At 43.9% G+C, this 8,647-nt stretch overlaps 1 protein-coding gene across 1 annotated transcript in view; it reads right to left on the reverse strand.

The window, feature by feature from the left end:
* Nucleotides 1-8,114, reverse strand: part of tp73 (tumor protein p73) — a 222,544-nt gene extending 214,430 nt beyond the window's left edge. The window contains exon 1 of the mRNA XM_078425078.1: nucleotides 8,069-8,114. The gene's annotated coding sequence lies outside the window, so the exon portion shown is untranslated. The remainder of the gene's footprint in view (nucleotides 1-8,068) is intronic.
* Between the last annotated feature and the right edge of the window lie 533 nt (nucleotides 8,115-8,647).

An 8,647-nucleotide genomic window follows, 5' to 3' on the forward strand; every position in this document is an offset into this window, starting at 1 on the left:
TGATGTAAATTTGCACATTAATTGATAATCAGCCCAAAAAGGTGGTAATTGGCTTTTCTGCTGTGTTTTATATTTTAACCCTGTCTGAATTAATTTTGTTATATAATCTTGCACTTAAATTTAATATTTACTCATTACAGTTCCACCACTGATTTGCTGGCACTCTTGGTTCCAGAGCTTTGCAGGTTTATCCAGCTGGCCTAGGAAGTCGGTGATTGGGATCGATTTGCTGGCTCCAGCTGGGCTGGAGTTCCAGAGCCCCGGCCACAGGTTGCAAATTCAACCCACCGATCGGCCGTGGAAGCCCCGATGAGGTAGAGATTGGCAGCCTTGCCCAGCCTACATGCCACATTTTCGGGTAGACTTTCAGGGCACCGGGGGATTTCTCGCGGAACCCCTAGTGACCTCTAGCGGCCGAATTAACAAATTGGCCATGGAAGTCCCAATGAGGTCGAGATTGGCTGCCTTGCCCAGCCTAGGTGCCACATTTTCGAGGAGACTTCCAGGACGCGGGGGGTGGATTTCTCGCGAAACCTCTAACGACCTCTAGCGGAACCCTAGTGTTCATTAAAAGTCTATATATTGGGTTTTTTAATCCGATTTCTCCGTTTATTTGGCAAAGTGAAAAATGCGGAAATCATGCAAAAGGCACGGAAAATTGATTTTAAAAGCACGGAAATCCGCAGAAACGCGGAAAATTCACATGCCTACAATATGGTCCACAGACCACAATATGGTCCACAGACCACAATATGGTCCACAGACCACAATATGGTCATCTCTACATTGGGGAAACGAAACATAGATTTGGTGATCTTTTTGCAGAACATCTTCATTTGCATCTGTAATCATTTTAAGTCTCCATTCCACTCCCACTGTGACCTCTTGGCATTTGGTGTCTGGCACTTTTCCAGTGAAGCTTATTTTCCAAGTTGGCGCATTACAGTTATCAAAGCTCAACATCAAATTCAACTAACTCATGTATCCAACTATTCCAGTCTTTTATTTATACATGTACAAAAATATCTTTAGCATCCTCTAGCTGCCCATGGCACCACCACTGCTTGTGTCGTTCAATATCTCTTGATCTCCCTCTTATCACACACCATTGTTTTTGTTTTTTCCAGCCCTCTGCATTACTGTGCAACTATGTCAGCACGACAAAGGAAATTGTGATTGACTTCAGGAAGTGAAGCAGTACACACAGTACAGACATACATTGATGGGGTCGAAGCAATGGTCAAAAGCTTCAAGTTCCTAGGAATAAATATAACCAGTAATTTGTCCTGGATGTGCCACATTAAAGCTATTGCCAAGAAAGCACACTAATTCCTCTACTTTCTTAGAAGGCTTAGAAATTTTGGCATGTTTGGCACCCCTCACCAACTTCTACAGATGTACCGTAGAAAGCATTTTATTGGGATGCATCATTTTATTGGGAACCATGGCATGGTTTGGGAACAGCCCCATCCAAGAGGGCAAGAAATTGCAGGGAATTGTGGACGCAGCCTAAACCATCAAGCAAACCAATCTTCCTTCCATGGACTGATTCCTTGGCCAGGCCACCAGCATGATCATGGACCAGTCTCACCCTGGTCAGTCCCGCTTGCCCCCTTTCTCGTCAGATAAGAGGTATAGGGGTTTGAAAACGCATACCTCCAGATTCAAGGACAGTTTCTTCCCATTTGTTATTAGGCAACTAAACGGTCCTCTCATCAGCTAGAGAGGGGTCCTGACCTCCCATCTATCTCAATGGAAACCAATGAACTATCTTTAATTGGACTTTATCTTGCTCTAAATGCTGTAACCTTTACCTGTTATATGTGCACTGAGACATGGCTACAAGAGCAGGGCTGGGAATTGAATATTCAGGGGTACACAACATATAGAAAAGACAGACAGGTGGGCAGAGGGGGTGGGGTCGCTCTGTTGGTGAGGAATGATATTCACTCCCTTGCAAGGGGTGACATAGAATCAGGAGATGTAGAATCAGTATGGATAGAAATTAGGAATTGTAAGGGTAAAAAGATCCTAATGGGAGTTATCTACAGGCCCCCAAACAGTAGCCTCGACATAGGGTGCAAGTTGAATCAGGAGCTAAAATTGGCATGTCGCAAATGTAATGCTACGGTGGTTATGGGAGATTTCAACATGCAGGTAGACTGGGAAAATCAGGTTGGTAATGGACCCCAGGAAAGAGAGTTTGTGGAGTGTCTCCGAGATGGATTCTTAGAACAGCTTCTACTGGAGCCTACTAGGGAGAAGGCAATTCTGGATTTAGTGTTGTGTAATGAACCTGATCTGATAAGGGGACTCGAGGTAAAAGAGCCATTAGGATGCAGTGATCACAATATGATAAGTTTTACTCTACAAATTGAGAGGGAGAAGGGAAAATCGGAAGTGTCAGTATTACAGTATAGCAAAGGGGATTACAGAGGCATGAGGCAGGAGCTGGCCAGAATTGACTGGAAGGAGGCCCTAGCAGGGAAGACGGTGGAACAGCAATGGCAGATATTCCTGGGAATAATGCAGAAGTTGCAGGATCAATTTATCCCAAAGAGGAAGAAAGATTCCAAGGGGAGTAAGAGGCACCTGTTGCTGACAAAGGAAGTCAAGGACAGCATAAAAATAAAAGAGAAGAAGTACAACAAAGCAAAGAAGAGTGGGAAGCCAGAGGATTGGGACTCTTTTAAAGAGCAAGAGTAGATGACTAAGAAGGCAATACGGGGAGAAAAGATGAGGTACGAGGGTAAACTAGCCAATAATATAAAGGAGGATAGTAAAAGCTTTTTTAGGTATGTAAAGAGGAAAAAAATAGTCAAGGCAAATGTGGGTCCCTTGAAGACAGAAGCGGGGGAATTTATTATGGGGAACAAGGAAATGGCAGACGAGTTGAACCGGTACTTTGGATCTGTCTTCACTAAGGAAGATACAAGCAATCTCCCAGATGTTCTAGTGGCCAGAGATCCTAGGGTGACGGAGGAACTGAAGGAAATCCACATTAGACAGGAAATGGTGTTGGGTAGACTGATGGGACTGAAGGCTGATAAATCCCCAGCGCCTGATGGTCTGCATCCCAGAGTACTTAAGGAGGTGGCGCTAGAAATTGTGGACGCATTGGTGATCATTTTCCAATGTTCGATAGATTCAGGATCAGTTCCTGTGGATTGGAGGGTAGCTAATGTTGTCCCACTTTTTAAGAAAGGAGGGAGAGAGAAAACGGGAAATTGTAGACCAGTTAATCTGACATCAGTGGTGGGGAAGATGCTGGAGTCAATTATAAAAGACGAAATTGCGGAGCATTTGGATAGTAGTAACAGGATCGTTCCGAGTCAGCATGGATTTACGAAGGGGAAATCATGCTTGACTAATCTTCTGGAATTCTTTGAGGATGTAATTAGGAAAATTGACAGGGGAGAGCCGGTGGATGTGGTGTACCTTGACTTTCAGAAAGCCTTTGACAAGGTCCCACATAGGAGATTAGTTGGCAAAATTAGAGCACATGGTATTGGAGGTAGGGCACTGACATGGATAGAAAATTGGTTGACAGACAGAAAGCAAAGAGGTGGGATAAATGGGTCCCTTTCAGAATGGCAGGCAGTAACTAGTGGGGTACCGCAAGACTCGGTGGTGGGACCGCAGCTATTTACAATATACATTATTGACTTGGATGAAGGGATTAAAAGTACCATTGGCAAATTTGCAGATGATACAAAGCTGGGTGGTAGTGTGAACTGTGAGGAAGATGCTATGAGGTTGCAAGGTGACTTGGACAGGTTGTGTGAGTGGGCAGATGCATGGCAGATGCAATTTAATGTGGATAAGTGTGAGGTTATCCACTTTGGTGGTGAGAATAGGGAGGCAGAGTATTATCTGAATGGTGTCAAGTTAGGAAAAGGGGATGTACAACGAGATCTGGGTGTCCTAGTGCATCAGTCACTGAAAGGAAGCATGCAGGTACAGCAGGCAGTGAAGAAAGCCAATAGAATGTTGGCCTTCATAACAAGAGGAGTTGAGTATAGGAGCAAAGAGGTCCTTCTGCAGTTGTACAGGGCCCCAATGAGACCGCACCTGGAGTAATGTGTGCAGTTTTGGTCTCCAAATTTGAGGAAGGATATTCTTGCTATTGAGGGCGTGCAGCGTAGGTTTAGTATGTTAATTCCCGGAATGGCGGGACTATCATATGTTGAAAGACTAGAGCGACTAGGCTTGTAAACACTGGAATTTAGAAGGATGAGAGGAGATCTTATCGAAACGTATAATATTATTAAGGGGTTGGACACGTTAGAGGCAGGAAACATGTTCCCAGTGTTGGGGGAGTCCAGATCAAGGGGCCACAGTTTAAGAATAAGGGGTAGGTCATTTAAAACTGAGATGAGGAAAAACCTTTTCAGTCGGAGAGTTGTGAATCTGTGGAATTCTCTGCCTCAGAAGGCAGTGGAGGCCAATTCTCTGAATGCATTCAAGAGAGAGCTAGATAGAGCTCTTAAGAATAGCGGAGTCAGGGGGTATGGGGAGAAGGCAGGAACGGGGTACTGAGAATGATCAGCCATGATCACATTGGCGGTGCTGGCTCGAAGGGCCGAATGGCCTCCTCCTGCACCTATTGTCTATTGTCTATTGTCTACATCATTTGTGAGGTGCACAGTGTTTAGCTTCAATAATGGGTGCCAATTCATCTCCACTTTTGTTTTCTATGCTGTGTCCATAGATGGGCATTTTCAGGGATTTCTAGGCTTTTTGGCATTCCTTGGAGGGTCGCTAGTTGAGAGCACTTGGACGAACAGTTCTGAGAAATGTTGATGTTCACCCACGTGATTGGAGATGTTGATACGAGGCTGTTCTGTTTCTGTTTGGGCGTACGTACCTTATGTGGGAGTAGCTTCACCTTGCTCTTGATGAGTGAGTGGTTAGTATCGCAATCTGCACTGTAAAACCTTTGAGTGTTGACAACACAAGGCAGATCCTTTGTTCTAGTGATGAGTAGATGGAGTTAGTGCCAGTAACTAGAGTGTAGTGACACCATGACACCCATGGTACCACCCATGGTAGGTGCTTTCCCTGGAAAATGGTGTTTGTGATGCAGCGCTCATTTTGTGTACATAATTCCAGCAATCACTGTCCATTCTCATTCATCTTTCTAACACCGTGATGGCCGAGACAGTTTGGCCATGATTCTCTGTTTGTGCCCACAGGAATATCTTCTCTCCATTTCAGATGCACATCAAAGTATCCTAGAATCAGTCCTTGTATTCAGCAGTGACACAAACAGTTGGTGCATATGCACTGATGATGTCAACGAATCCTTCTTTTGGACGAAGGCAGAGAGATGTGAGGCACTCAGATTTTGCTGCAGGGATCTCCAGTGACGGTAGTAATCTGTTGGAAACAACAAAGCCTACACTGCGTTCCCTACGGTCATCAGTGGTCTTGCAGTGCCAGCGGAAAGAATAGTTGGTCTTGCAGATGGACCCTGTGTCGGGAAGTCTGGTTTCTAGGAGTGCAGCAATATTGAGGCTCGCAATCGATAATAGCTGCCATCCGAGAGTCAGATATTGACTGCAAGTTCTCATTGATGCCGGGACACATAGTCCCTGACATTCCAGCCACCAAGCAATAGGAGTTTTGTCTTTTCATTCTTTTGTTTCACGGGTACCTAGTTGATATCTGTTTATCAGTAAAGAAACTTCCCTACTCCCCATGCACCCATAGAGAAAGACACAAGATCAGCTCAGAATTAAAGGACGTTCTTTAGGAAGGAGATGGGGAGGAATTTCTTTAGTCATAGGGTGGTGAATCTGTGGTTTTCTTTGCCACAAAAGGTTGTGGAGGCAATGCCAGTGGATATATTTAAGGCAGAGATTCTTGATTAGTATGGGTGTCAGAGGTTATGGGGAGAAGGCAGGAGAATGGGGTTAGGAGAGAGAGATAGATCAGCCATGATTGAATGGCGAAGTGGCCTAATGGCCTAATTCTACTCCCATCACTTATGATCTTACTTGTGATCTTATATTCTGACTGCCCAGCTTGAGGCAAGCATAACTGACCAGTGGGACGCAATGATCCTTACCACTGTCGATGATAGCTCATGGTGCCCATGCTCTACACCAATCGAGCTAAACATAAACTGTAACTGCTACCTCCTGTGATTTTTTCCCCCTCGCTTTGATCAGCAAGGATGAAGTGTCCTCTCCATTTGGTTTGGCCACAAGCATGGCCAGATAATTGAGAACACAGACAAGCCCAGGGTCATCATTCCCCTCTCAACCTAATAGACTGATTCCAGAGGAACCGCATGGCTGCTCCGTCTAGGGCCTACTTGGTTACAGGAGTTGCCAGAAGGTGAACACACGAGGGATCAGCCGACTACCTGTAGGGGCTTTGGCCATCCTGAGCCTTATCCACAAGACACATGACCCATTGCTGGGACCTGGTTGATGGATGCCAGGGCGCATCCACGCGCCGGTGGGCCTACATGTTGCATCACTGGGCGACCCCCACGTAGTTTTGCCCAGGACCAAACATGATCCCCATTATCATGTGCTCCATGAGGAGGCACTGTGGGAGTCTTGATGATGTGGAGATTATGTATACTGGCTGAGGGAGGTTTTCGCACTCAGCTCCCTTTTTCACAAGATTTCCTAGCCGGTGGCACGTGGATTTATACCAGTGCACTACACACATGCATCACCCTGTGGCCCACACATGGTGATGCATGCATGTGTCTAATGCACTGGTATAAATCCAGACATTACCATACTCTACAGTAAAATAGACACAAAATGTTGGAGTAACTCAGCAGGACAGGCAGCATCTCTGGAGAGAAGGAATGGGTGACATTTCGGAAGATCCGAATCGTCATCCATTCCTTCTCTCCCGAGATGCTGCCTGTCCCGCTGCGTTACTCCAGCATTTTGTGTCCATTTTCACTGTAAATTATCATCTGCAGTTCCTTCCTACGCTCTACAGTAAAATGCTCTTCCTGTATTTTGAAATACATTTATTCAATCCAGATCTTCCAAACTAAAAAAACAGAGAAAAATCTTCACAGGATAATGAATTGAAATCCTCATGAAAATCTTCCTCAAATGACCACAATACAAAGATAATTTTAAATGTTTAAGGATCCTTTGGAGGAAGCTCCATATTCTAACCAGGCATGATTAAAAGCGTGATAACACTCAATAATAATCAAGTTTAAAAAAAACAATTGGGGTTATCATTTTGCAGTAAATAAATATTGATTGCAAAATTGCTGATGATCTTATGCCATTGATTCCAGAGTAGAAGGGGCATTTGTTTAAATCTAAAATCTCAAGATTTAAACAACCTCAAACATAAATACCTCAGAACTGTCGTTTTAATTATTTAGATATAGTTAGCACAATTTCATAAGATATTTAAAAATGGAGAAATCAAATACTCGCAATGTAGCACAAAGAACGAGATCCACATAGTAAAAAGGTCACTCTTGGCTCTGAACTTTTCACCCTTCCTTTGCTTTGAGTAATCAGACTCACACAATTCCAAAATAATTGCTTGTCCTCTCCCACCTCATATCTGAGCCTGGAGATTGGGAAGTAACTAATTATTTCTCCCTAGAAGCCTTCATAGCTGTTTCTCAGCTGTCAACTTTTCAGCCATGATCCCGAGAATGAGTGTGAACCTGGATGCATTTCCTTCTTTCAGCCATGCCAGCACGTGAGCTGAGATTGCTAATTCAGCACAGACTTTGTCTGACACTAACTTGGTATATTTGGCTGAATTGCACACCAAGAATATACAGAGCAACTGTGTCAACAGATACACATAAAATATTTCAAATAAGCATTACTTCAGACATATTTGTTTGGTGCAAAACCTATTCATAAAGGGTTAATTTCCTTTCAGAACTCCAGACATTTAAGACAAAGATCTGAGTGAAGTACAACAAACAGCCTAGCTCTAGAAGTACAGACACCTCCCCCACACAAACTATTTCCAGTTTAAGACTTTTCCCCTCTCAGTTTAAGAAAGAAGCACCAACTCGTTAACGTTTAAAAAGAGCTTCATTTGCTTATTACTATACCTGAGGGTTTTTTAACTCCACGGGGATCTGGTGAGCAGGAGTGGCCTGCTATTGTGAAACTACATTATTTACTGCAGCCCAGCATGTAGCGTCCCTGTCGCCATGGTGACGGCAAATCTGGTGCCGAGAAAGATTAGATGAAAGTGTGGCAGCGACTTTTCAATGCATGAAGACTGTTACACTGGGCGGAGACTGTAAACTTGGAGAGAAGGGCATTCACAAATAAGTAAACTGCACCAGTAACAGTCAAGCCAGGTTTAAAGGGGATGTGACAAGAACGCTGACAACTCAATGATGTCACTCTCCGTTGTATAAAAATAATTTATGCAGTGTAGCAGTTTTACCCAAATGTTTCATTTATTTACAGAGTTCTGTAAATTACCGAATGCCCCAGTTTGATTTCAGATTTGTTGGTGTCAGCTAGAATGGTACAAAAATGGCTCCCCTGTCCTTTAAATGTGGAAAAAAAATTGAATCTGATTCTTATAATTCCCATTAGTATATGTGTAGACATCAGAGGAGGATAGAGTTGGCCTCATAGAAGCTTCAGGACATAATCTAACTAGTACACATCAACCC

The sequence above is a fragment of the Rhinoraja longicauda genome, chromosome 30, assembly GCF_053455715.1.
Source record: "Rhinoraja longicauda isolate Sanriku21f chromosome 30, sRhiLon1.1, whole genome shotgun sequence".
NCBI lineage: Eukaryota > Metazoa > Chordata > Chondrichthyes > Rajiformes > Arhynchobatidae > Rhinoraja > Rhinoraja longicauda.